This window comes from Petromyzon marinus, chromosome 6 (genome assembly GCF_048934315.1).
Source record: "Petromyzon marinus isolate PM22_M1 ecotype Great Lakes invasive population chromosome 6, UKy_Petmar_22M1.pri1.0, whole genome shotgun sequence".
NCBI lineage: Eukaryota > Metazoa > Chordata > Hyperoartia > Petromyzontiformes > Petromyzontidae > Petromyzon > Petromyzon marinus.
In genome coordinates this window covers 16,971,547-16,983,189 of record NC_133672.1, presented here as the reverse complement: position 1 = coordinate 16,983,189, position 11,643 = coordinate 16,971,547, and positions in this window count along the sequence as shown.

The following is an 11,643-nucleotide window of genomic DNA, read 5'->3' as shown; positions in this document are numbered from 1 at the left end:
GCAGAGGCAATTCACAGGATCTATTGCTGACAACGTTGAGGTAAGAGAAGGTAGCAAAACAATGAATCGTCACCATTGCCTCCACCCTTCTCCATAGGCACCTCTCTCACCACGCCGCCACCCCAGCGCAAAGGCCCAGTAAGTAATGCACTTTTGCCATTTAATTATTTCTTGTTCTCATCACTGATCCGTTTTAGTTGTTGAATTAGTGTAATTGGACAATGGCGAGTTCTCGATTCGTGAATACTGTTTCGTATACATTGGGGCGTATCAATTTTAAACGTTTTTTATGAGGATAAATTATGCGGCACATACATTTTTCACGTTTTTTTCTAAGGATAAATAATGCGACTACGTTTTCGCCCAAATTTCAATTGATGGTGTGATTATTATTAATACGCTTTTTTTTTGTCTGATTAATTTAAACGCTTGCCACGAATTAAAAATGTATAATCCACGAGATTAACTCGTCTGCTTTCTTCCTCTACAAGACTAACGGGGTGTTTTTAAAAGGACTGGGGTCTCCAAACAAATGCAGACGCAATAGCGCAAGACAGAACAAATGTCGTTTATACGGATATAAAATTGTAAACCAACTACAGAAGCATCAGCTAAACAATAACACATTTACCACGACAGGAATACAATACATGACCTCCTATAATCACCCAGAAAAGTCTGTCCGTCCCGCGCGTGACGTCACTCCACGAGGCCCACCCCCCCCTCATTAATATTCATGAATGGGTGGATTTTGACACGAACGCAGAGGAAGGTCGTGCTGAATTAAATACTTGATTACGCGAAGTCGCTTCAAATATGAGCTTTCTTTACAGAAAGTGACGGTAAAAAATACATCTACGCAGCACAGTGCTACATCCGAGCGTAACGTAACTGCAAAAGAGGCCCCGCCCCCCCCCCCACCGTTCATTAATATTCATACCCGCGTGGAAATTTACACCAACGCACAAGAAGGTCGCGTTCTCCATATGCCGCACCCCTCCCCTCATTAATAATCATGAGCGGGTGACGTCACTCCACATGCCGCACCCCTCCACAATAACCATGATGGGGTGACGTCACTCCACATGCCGCACCCCTCCCCAATAACCATTAGCGGGTGACGTCACTCCACATGGGGAAACCTCATTAATAATCATGAGCTGTTATACTCTGATAGTGCGCTGTTTAGTGCGCTGTTTTTGAGTTGTACGCCTTTTGGCGTCTTCTGGTCCAACACCAATGGAGACTAGGCTCTAAGAAAAGCTGTCTCGGGTGTGGACCAATCAAATTCAAGGACAGTGCATATTATTATCAGAGTTGTCTTTTTTGTTTGCATTTTGACTGCTTGTGTTGTGGTTATTGCAAACATGATGCCTTGAATAAAGGTGTCAGTTTTTGCGCCAGTTAAAATGGTAAAACCTATTCCTATATCTTGTTTCTGGCAAAGGAGGTCTCATAATGTTAATGCTCACCCCGAGCCCTCAATACTCTGATAGTGCGCTGTTTTTGAGTTGTACGCTTTTTGGCGTCTTCTGGTCCAACACCAATGGAGACTAGGCTCTAAGAAAAGCTGTCTCGGGTGTGGACCAATCAAATTCAAGGACAGTGCATATTATTATCAGAGTTGTCTTTTTTGTTTGCATCTTGACTGCTTGTGTTGTGGTTATTGCAAACATGATGCCTTGAATAAAGGTGTCAGTTTTTGTGCCAGTTAAAAGGGTAAAACCTATTCCTAAATCATGAGCTGGTTTAACACGTAGGCTTTCGCGACCATGAATCATGAGCTGAACAATTTTTATATTGAAAATTTCAGATTTACTGCAATATACACCCGTCCTTGAACGGGCAAAAAAGCTAGTATTTCATTATTGTGCATAAACTTCAACGTTATAAAGTATAAATACAGAAAATATAGTAATCATGAATAACATACCATGAGATGGGATGGTTGTTATCATAAGCGCCTAACATTCAAATTGATAAATCAATGACTAGAGTCCGTTCTTTAAAAACTAGGAGGGAATGTTTGTTGAATGTGGGAAGGGCATTGGTCTAATGTCGTGATCTCAGGACATCAGATTGTCGCTGTACATACTTAAGTTAAGAGGATTTACATTCGGATGTAATAAACCAGATAGACTTTGAGATCATTTAGATAAACGTGGACCAGTGTCCCTTTATATATCGTGGCAAGACGCCAGTGTGCAGATTGCAGTGATGAACGGAGCGATTCTCGTTTCGAATCAAGCCCAAGGCTGAACAGAAACTAACACTGCTCGCAAGGTGGAGGAAACACGTCGGCAGTGAGTGGTTAATGAGAAGCACCATAAATTTATAAAGTGTGATATTTCAGTTTCGAGTGTACATCCTGAAGAAATTCATAGAGGCAGGGTCCAGGATACTTGTCCCGTCTTATATCGCTCTATCTCTCGCTTAAGAGGAGATCTGAAGCTGCTTTTACACACGGCTGCCATACACTGACGGCACAGCACATGTTTCACCGTGTCAAGGATTGGAATTGTGAGCTACCAGTTAACGTGCGCGGCTTACATTATTTTGCCAAGTATGACTCTGCTAATGAAGCAGTGTGTATGTCCTCCGGAGCTTGTTAGTGTTGCATCAGTGCTGCTGGTGCTGTTGATCGGCCATGGAAAGCAATGCCGTTTGTTTAGGTTTAGCGACGGATTATATGGATACAAATTGACCTTGTTTATTTTTTTGTGGTAGGAGATTGCCATCTCCTGGTTGTACTAATGTCTTGCAGGATAACACTATATGTTAACAGGATTTTTGTTCCTGGGTAGTTAAGTGCAATTTCCTAATTGCTTACGCCTCGAAAGTATAGAAAAAGGCAATTATTACCCACAAACTTTGCTTTTGTGACCAGGACTTTATGTGAAGGAACGACACGAATGCACACCACGTTTTCTCATTGAAAATAGGAACATTTCAAAATACCACTGTCCTGGTCACAAAAGCAAAGTTTGTGGGGAATAATATCCATTTTACGTACTTTTGAGGCATTAGCAATTAGAAAATAACACTTACTACCCAAGAACAAAAAAATACAAATATTACACGGTGTTATTATTGGAGTGGATTATTAACTTTGATTTTGTGTCCTGGTCACAAAAGCAAAGTTTGTGGGGAATAATAGGCATTTTCTGTATTTTCGAGGCATGAAAGCAATCAGGAAATAACACTTACTACCCAGGAACAAAAAACATGTTTTTGTTACACTGTAATCTGGTGGACATGGAGCGAGGGTCGAACTGTGGCTCAGTCCCCAAACGCTTTCACAAGAGGGAGCCCTGAAGCCATCAGCAGACAGCAGTCAAAACACACACCGATAAAACCCAGAACGTTAAAAAAACCCCCCACAGGTTTTCATGGAATGCTCTTTGCTTTTTCATAGCCATAATTTAAATAATGATGTATAATTCGTTACTTTTCTGATTTGTTTTCGTTATCGACGATTCTATCCCAAGGGTGCAAAAAGTCAACGCCACTGGGGAGAAAACACAACCCACCCAGAATTCTTACATAAGAGCAACTCATTGTGTCAGGGAACAAGCAGCCTTGTAAAATGGCAACACAGAACTACGTGAACTTCTGCTTTTAAAGTGTTTCTTGTGCGTGTACAAACTCACCGCACACGAGAACGTGGTTTAATCACGAAGGACAGATTTGTATCCAGGCTTCCAGAGGTCCTTGCTGAGTATCCCCGGCACAGCCATTGTGAGACAAATGAACGGCAGTCATCTCATTACGCAATACAGTGATCACAAACAAGAAACGTTATGAAGTGACTTACAATATTTTTTCCTGTGTAATATAAATGACTAAATTGGAATATACATCGCAATAATCGCCTGCTGCTGCAAAATCTTGGCAAGAACCACGTGGGAAAAATCCATGAGACTCTGTGAGACTTCCCTGGGTAAACGAGCTGAATCATCATCATCATCAATAAAAAATACTAGAAAGGAACAAATGTGAGTTTCTTACTCCGTTTGTCCGGATTTCTTTTTTTAAAGCCCATTTTTTGCGCATTACATTCGCGAAACACTACAATTCCATTAAGTATCGGGTTTATGTCTGTTTAAATGCCAGTCAAACATTTAATTTTAACTTTGGGATGTATTTCCATCGGGGTTTGCGACAGTCACATTTGCTCCACGCATTTACGACGTCGGCATCAGGCTCCCATTTATTTACGGCGCCGACATTTCATTTACGACCCATAATTTCCTTCAGTACGTCCCCCTTATTTTGTCACATTTACACGTTTCTTTGATTTGATAGGCAGGTAGGACAACCTTCGGTTAATTTACACCGTGAAGTATTGCGATGCCCTCTTTAGTGGGGGCGAGTGTTTTTTTACTCCAACGAAAAAAAATTGAATGAATCTTGCAGAACGACTCTGGACACCGTCTGAGGAACGCCGACGTTTTTCCACGTGCAGCGTCGTTGAAAGTCAGCGAGGTTATTTTTTGTTATTATTATTAAACGCTTTTATTTAACTCACTCTGTCTGTTGTTGTTGTTGTCGTATCCTCAAATCTTGTAACTCAATTTTAACCCACTTCCCAATGTGGTATCGACTGCAAACTTGATATACTTATGTCATACTGATGACAATACTATATTCTATCATTAAAAATTAAAAATATATATTTTTAAACAATCTTTTTATATGTTATGTTTCGGCGTGGGTCTAATTGTCCACGGTCAACTGTTTCCCTTCGAAAGGTCAAGTCACTTGAGCAGAGGAAGGAAGAAGACAAGGTCAGGAAAAATAATTTTGAAGATTAAAAATACAATTTTTAAGTAAATTTCGGTAAAAAAAATCATTTTCAGCACTGCACATTTGAGCTATCGATTTTATAGCACGACGTAACTGTTCTCTAACATGGTATAACATTAACAGTGGTTATAATACGTTGATTTTGATATACAATTATTCATATTGTCTGTTCATGTCTTACTTGGAGTAGTTTAGATTTCACTAATGCGAACCTCGAATTGAAGCCCAAAGGCCCTTCTGCAGGACCTTGGATATGAAGGCCTAACAAGGGCCTGGACATTTTCTCGTAATGTCACCAAGAAAACAACAAACGCGTCTTTATTTATTGGACGTAGTATTTTAGATGCGATAATGACTTTCAATCATGATAGATTTTTTTTTTGGGGGGGGGGGTCAGATCGCGTGTCGTAAAATCCTCCTCTACCCCCACATAAGGATAGCCAAGTGAGCAAACATGCTAAATGTAAAGTCACGTTGAAGGGAAACAACAAAATAATAAAATATATATAAAACAATAAAAATTCTCACGACGTTTCGACCATAACACAAACGGTCGTCTTCACCTGAATTTTATTGTTATATATATATTTTATTATTTTGTTGTTTCCCTTCAACGTGACTTTAACCGAAAGAACTAAGAATATGAATTGCTGCAGTCACGAAAGCTTTAAATTAAAATTTAAAATGCTAAATGTATTCGCTGCTTCAGCACACCGGTGTGTTGGGAGAGCCAATCCAGACCATTAAACAAGTTGACCTTCTATGCCCTTTGTCAAGCAGTGCAAATTTTTGCCGCGAGAGAGAAGAGAGGCGAGACCAGGGTCAGTCCGTCTCCCCCTGTCCTGAAGCCTGCAGTCGACGTCTCGTCCGCCAGGGGCACAGATCGCGTTTCTGCTGGGCTAGTGGCTGAACCATTTGGGGAAAATATCTAATTGCGATTTTTCTGACAGATATTGCGATTACATTTTTTTTTAAGTCAAGCGTCAGTTCAATATTCACAGTGTAATAGGTTTAAAAGACGTGATGGAGCATGACCACATGATACAATCAAACTATGAACTGGCTCTATATATTCTAATGCAAGGATGAGAACTTAAAATATATGAATTACCTTCCAACATGCATTTATTAAAATGTTTTCAATTGAAATGGAACGATTGTTAAGTTAAATAAATAAAGTTATTATAATAAAACAATTCCAATAAGAAAGTAACATGACTTTTCAAATCGTAACAAAAAGTCGTAGCCTTTGCGATTTGCTAATCGCATTTTTTCAAATTGCCATTTCGATTTGAAATCGATTAATCGTTCAGCCCTCGTCTGCGCCTCACAGGCACAGCCAGGCCTGTCCCCCCCCCCCCACCACCCCCACAGCACGAGGTTGTCAGCGCCGTTGGCTGCTTGGGACCAACTGAGAGAGCCTCACACAGTGCATCGTTGCACGTGGGCTGGAACAGGGCACCGCTGTGTCCTGCGCTGTAGCGAGATGAGACCACCTGATGCCGTGCACGCAGCAGGGAATGTGTGGCACAGAGGGCATGGTGCCCGAGCCATGGCCAACCGCTGCAACTGCACAGGGAGCTCATTCTTTAGTTTCCCCGATTTGGCTCAAATTAGTTTTAACACCGGTGAACTTGTGGCAAGTTCTGAATTTAATGAAGGCGAATTCCTCTTGAATAATCAGGAAAAAAGAAAGAAGGGATTTAGAAAGAAACCGTGCCATTATGGGCGTCATGATAGTCAGCAAGGGTGTTGTGTGTGGTAGTGGGGACTGGGTGGAGAAAGTGGAGAGCGATTGGGCAGCGGTTAGTGCACTGCGCTATGGACCTGGTGACCCAAGTTTGATTCCCACTCATGGCCAGCACCGGTGACGATTATCTGAACCGGTCCTGGGCCTCCCCAAGGTCGACTCAGCCACAAATCAGTGCCTGGTGCAGTGTGTAACATCGCCATTGGGGAGTTAAAGGCGGTCAGGCGTGGAGGTGGCCACCCTCCCCATGTACCGTACCGGCTTTTATAGGTGCTCGTTAACAGCACTTGTCCCAAAAGTATGTTCAGGCGATACGGGGGATCTTTGTCTTTTGAAAATACGCATGCATTACTGACGCTGTTTTACAAAACATATTTCACAAAATGTAAAATTTTTGCAGTAATTAAAAATTTTCTATATATTTCCAGCATGTCTGCATTATATATTTTAATGACACGCAGAGAGAATTATTGGCCAACAAGATGTAAACGATAATGCATCATTATTGATTTTCTGTTTACAACACCCCATTTTCAAACGTGATTTGGTGCTTTCGTGACTGCAGGAATTACTCTTTGGTTTTTTCGGTAAAGTCACGTAGAAGTAATTCCTTGCAGTCACGAAAGCACCAAATCAAGTTCGAACCACCTCTACGGAGAGGTATGAAGTCTGTGTCTTTGTGTTTGTCTCTGCTGGTGTATCTGCCTTTGTGTCTTGACTTGGGTTTGTGTCGCTGTGCTGTCTCTACCTGTGCGTGTGCCTTGGTGTCTCCGAGTGTGCGCTGCGACTTCCTCCGCAGCCCCTGTGTGCCTGACAACTCGTATCCTCCACCCGCGCCGTCCTTTGATGTGTGCTCTCTTCATGCTAATTTGTGTCCCATTGTCTCCGAGTCCCAGCCCCGCCGTCTCTGTCTATTTAAGGCTTCGGCACAGAGATGCTGCTTCACTTCTTCACTGTGTGCGTGTCTCTCCCCATATGTCTCTTTGCGGTCTGTATCCTATCACTCTCTTAAATTTCACACTTAACTTACAATTTAGCAATCTTTGAAAAAAGCGTAATCAACCAGACCATGCGTTGTGTTTTAACCGACCGTCTGTGTTGCTTTATATAGTTTCCAAATTTTGCTAAACCCTGTTTGATTTAGTGTGCTTCTCCGTCTCTCTCTGTATCCCCTGATGTATGTGTTAATTCCCTCTACTTAGGGTCTGTATATATATCTGCGGTTGTGTTCCCTGTCTTAAATTTAGCTCTTCTGTACCTGATGATGATTGCTTGTGTTGCAATCGAAACGTCGTATGCTATTATATAATTTTATTTTTTATTATTTCTACGTGACTTTACCCCATTTTCATTTTAAAACTTTGCAAACCTATTAATAAATTTAATCTAAGTAGGCCAGATATGCACCATCAGAGATTTTTCGGAAGCCGCTGGAATGAGCAGGGAAACACCGAGGGGTATGAATGTTGATGCAAGATTTTGAGTCGTATTGAGATCTCGGTATCAGTAGCAGCAAGACCGTTTGACGGCAGAGACAGAGAGTTGCCACCGCAATGCCTCACACCAGCCATCGCCAGCTATTTGTGTTCGCAGTTGGAGGCTGCAAACGAGTAGATATGTTTGTTGAACTTTTCTCACACCGTACATATACAACTGTGCTAATTGGATGTGCGGGACTCGGAGGTGCGGGAGGCCAGTGTACACCAGTGTTCTTCATTGCAAGGCCACCACCGGAGGCCACCGGCGGGGGCCACCACCGGAGGCCACCGGCGGGGGCCACCACCGGGGACCACCGGCGGGGGTCACCACTGGGGGCCACCACCGGGAGCCACCACCGGGGGCCACCACCGGGGGCCACAGGTGGTGGCCTTTTGTGCGGACCCTGACGTGCGGCCCCCCAACAATACACAAATAGTAACAATACCCCCATTGTGTTGTCAAACTAAATAGTAACAATACCCCCATTGTGTTGTCAAACTAAATAGTAACAATACCCCCATTGTGTTGTCAAACTAAATAGTAACAATACCCCCATTGTGTTGTCAAACCAAATAGTAACAATACCCCCATTGTGGTGTCAAACCAAATAGTAACAATACCCCCATTGTGTTGTCAAACCAAATAGTAACAATACCCCCCATCTTACTGTCAAACTAAATAGTAACAATACCCCCATCTTACTGTCAAACTAAATAGTAACAATACCCCCATCTTACTGTCAAATTAAATAGTAACAATACCCCCATCTTACTGTCAAACTAAATAGTAACAATACCCCCATCGTACCGGGAAACTAAATAGTAACAATACCCCCATCTTACTGTCAAACTAAATAGTAACAATACCCCCATCTTACTGTCAAACTAAATAGTAACAATACCCCCATCGTACCGTCAAACTAAATAGTAACAATACCCCCATTGTGTTGTCAAACTAAATAGTAACAATACCCCCATCGTACCGTCAAACTAAATAGTAACAATACCCCCATCGTGCCGTCAAACTAAATAGTAACAATACCCTCATTGTGTTGTCAAACTAAATAGTAACAATACCCCCATTGTGTTGTCAAACTAAATAGTAACAATACCCTCATTGTGTTGTCAAACTAAATAGTAACAATACCCTCATTGTGTTGTCAAACTAAATAGTAACAATACCCCCATCGTGTTGTCAAACTAAATAGTAACAATACCCCCATTGTGTTGTCAAACTAAATAGTAACAATACCCCCATCGTGTTGTCAAACTAAATAGTAACAATACCCCCATTGTGTTGTCAAACCAAATAGTAACAATACCCCCATCTTACTGTCAAACTAAATAGTAACAATACCCCCATCGTTCCGTCAAACTAAATAGTAACAATACCCTCATCGTACCGTGAAACTAAATAGTAACAATACCCCCATTGTGTTGTCAAACTAAATAGTAACAATACCTCCATTGTGTTGTCAAACCAAATAGTAACAATACCCCCATCGTGTTGTCAAACTAAATAGTAACAATACCCCCATCGTGTTGTCAAACTAAATAGTAACATTATCCCCATTGTGTTGTCAAACCAAATAGTAACAATACCCCCATCTTACTGTCAAACTAAATAGTAACAATACCCCGATCGTACCGTGAAACTAAATAGTAACAATACCCTCATCGTTCCGTCAAACTAAATAGTAACAATACCCCCATCTTACTGTCAAACTAAATAGTAACAATACCCCCATCTTACTGTCAAACTAAATAGTAACAATACCCCCATCGTACCGTCAAACTAAACAGTAACAATACCCCCATTGTGTTGTCAAACTAAATAGTAACAATACCCCCATCGTACCGTCAAACTAAATAGTAACAATACCCTCATTGTGTTGTGAAACTAAATAGTAACAATACCCCCATCGTACCGTCAAACCAAATAGTAACAAAACCCCCATCGTACCGTGAAACCAAATAGTAACAATACCCCCATCTTACTGTCAAACTAAATAGTAACAATACCCCCATCGTACCGTGAAACCAAATAGTAACAATATCCCCATCGTACCGTGAAACCAAATAGTAACAATACCCCCATCTTACTGTCAAACTAAATAGTAACAATACCCCCATCATACCGTGAAACCAAATAGTAACAATACCCCCATCGTACCGTGAAACCAAATAGTAACAATACCCCCATCGTGCCGTCAAACTAAATAGTAACAATACCCCCATCGTACCGTCAAACTAAATAGTAACAATACCCCCATCGTGTCGTCAAACCAAATAGTAACAATACCCCCATCGTACCGTCAAACTAAATAGTAACAATACCCCCATTGTGTTGTCAAACTAAATAGTAACAATACCCCCATCTTACTGTCAAACTAAATAGTAACAATACCCCCATCGTACCGTGAAACCAAATAGTAACAATACCCCAATCTTACTGTCAAACTAAATAGTAATAATACCCCCATCGTACCGTGAAACCAAATAGTAACAATACCCCCATCGTACCGTCAAACTAAATAGTAACAATACCCCCATCGTACCGTGAAACCAAATAGTAACAATACCCCCATCGTGCCGTCAAACTAAATAGTAACAATACCCCCATTGTGTTGTCAAACTAAATAGTAACAATACCCCCATCTTACTGTCAAACTAAATAGTAACAATACCCCCATCTTACTGTCAAACTAAATAGTAACAATACCCCCATCGTACCGTGAAACCAAATAGTAACAATACCCCCATCTTACTGTCAAACTAAATAGTAACAATACCCCCATCGTACCGTGAAACCAAATAGTAACAATACCCCCATCGTGCCGTTAAACTAAATAGTAACAATACCCCCATATTACTGTCAAACTAAATATTAACAATACCCCCATCTTGCTGTCAAACTAAATAGTAACAATACCCCCATCGTACCGTGAAACCAAATAGTAACAATACCCCAATCTTACTGTCAAACTAAATAGTAACAATACCCCCATCGTACCGTGAAACCAAATAGTAACAATACCCCCATCTTACTGTCAAACTAAATATTAACAATACCCCCATCTTGCTGTCAAACTAAATAGTAACAATACCCCCATCTTGTTGTCAAACTAAATAGTAACAATACCCCCATCGTGTCGTCAAACTAAATAGTAACAATACCCCCATCTTGTTGTCAAACTAAATAGTAACAATGTTTTGCGGCCCTCACACTGACGTCTTATCGGCGAAAGTGACCTCCCCCCCCTCTAAAAATTCGTGAAGAACACCGGTATAGACACAGTGCTCTAATACCATAATCCATATACTCCGGTACTACTCAATAATAGTGTTTCTGTTCAAGGAGTAGTAAACAGCTTTACTGGAAGGAACACGAGCGTTCACACCCACGCAATCTCAACTCGACAAGTAAGCATTGAGAGAATAGATGCTGTTTACACTTTCGGTTTGTGGAACAAAGCGGCTATTTTTAGGGAGGCCCCCGGCCGCTGGCAGTGCCGATGTAGATAATGAGTGCCGCCAAGGGGCTTCCTGTGCCGCGCGTTGCGTCTGGGCCCGATGCACAATCTCCCCGTGGCTGTTTCCCTTCAGCTC